At 39.8% G+C, this 1,457-nt stretch overlaps 1 non-coding gene across 1 annotated transcript; it reads right to left on the reverse strand.

Annotated features, from left to right (window-relative positions):
- Positions 1-701: 701 nt before the first annotated feature.
- On the reverse strand, positions 702-808 carry LOC122066824. Its single transcript, XR_006136483.1, has one exon. It is a non-coding gene; the product is annotated as a small nucleolar RNA R71 (small nucleolar RNA).
- Between the last annotated feature and the right edge of the window lie 649 nt (positions 809-1,457).

Genomic DNA, 1,457 nt, shown 5'->3' on the forward strand with positions numbered 1-1,457 from the left:
AATAAGAGTTGTATCGGTGGAGGTCGCCATGCCTCATAGTATGATGAAGACAGGTTTTGCCTTGTAGCATTACCTTAGGAATTGACCTAAGCAACCCCGGATCCCTGCCGGTAAGCTCTCAAAAATCCAAAAAAATAAAAAAAATCATAAAAATTTTTTTTGCTATCCATTCTTTTGTGCTTGTCTTACTCTAGTTGTGGGTAGTTTTTTGTTGCATGAGTGTTAGGTGGGTACGTAATACTAAGAATCGGTTAGAAAGAAGAGATCCAACAAGTAGTGACCCTATACGTTTGCTCGCTTTAAAACTCTTTAATATGGGAGACCAACAGCAAAACCCTTCACCTAAATCTTTGAAAGACAGGTTCTACCCTACTAGAACAGCCCAACCTTCCTGCATAGTTCTACCACAAGCCCAGGGTAATAATTTTGAACTCAAATCTCAATACATCACTATGTTGCCCCACTTCCATAGGTTGACCTCTGAGGATGCATACCTATTTCTAAGGGAATTTGAAGAGGTATATGTTCTAATTAAGATCCAACAACTTTCTGATGATGCTGTTAAGCTTAGGTTTATCACTTTTGCATTGAAAGACCAAGCTAAGAAGTGGTTGTATGAGTTACCCACAAATTTCATAAACTCATGGGAACAGTTCACAGTTGTCTTCCTTAAGAAGTTTTTCCCAACTCACAAGACCAATAAGCTTAGAAGTGATATCCTTTAGTTTAGGCAAAAGCCTAGTGAGTCATTTTTCAAACTTATGGAGAGATTCAAGGATCTAGTCCAAGAATGCCCTCACCATGGCCTAGACCTATGGCATTTATGTCAAATAATTTATGAGGGTATTGATTACCCAACTAAACAAATGATAGAGTCTATGTGCCCTGAGGGATTCACATCCTTTACAGATGAAGGAAAAGCAAGGGAATTCTTACTTGACTTAGCTAACAAAACCCGTGAGAGGGAATCAACCAAAGAGAGTGAAAGAACTGTAGGAGGAAAATGATATTTTGTGGATGGGATAGTAGCCAAGGAAGCCCATTTGGATAGCCTAATCAAGAGGATTGAGGCTATTGTTCCTAGAGAGCCATCATCAGTCAATTTGGTTAAGATTTGTGCTTGGTGCCAATCCCCTGGACATCTCATAGAAGAATGCCCTAACACCTCTAGAGGCACTTCTAATGATAGTGTTAATGCCTTATACTAGAATAATCCATATAGTAATACCTACAATCCAGGATGGAGAAATCACCAAAATTTCTCTTGGAATCAGGGCAACCAAGCAGGGCCTTCCAATTTCTATAATCAGGGTCAACCTGGACTCCAAAGGCCTCCCTTTGCACAAAAATATTTTTCCCAAAATACTTTTCCTAGTTAAATGTAGGATCTCAGGCTAGTTTTCCTAGGGCCCCTCTCCTATCATCTTATCAGCAACCCCCTGGGTTTACCAACACTG

This window comes from Macadamia integrifolia, unplaced genomic scaffold (assembly GCF_013358625.1).
Source record: "Macadamia integrifolia cultivar HAES 741 unplaced genomic scaffold, SCU_Mint_v3 scaffold2603, whole genome shotgun sequence".
NCBI classification, from domain to species: domain Eukaryota; kingdom Viridiplantae; phylum Streptophyta; class Magnoliopsida; order Proteales; family Proteaceae; genus Macadamia; species Macadamia integrifolia.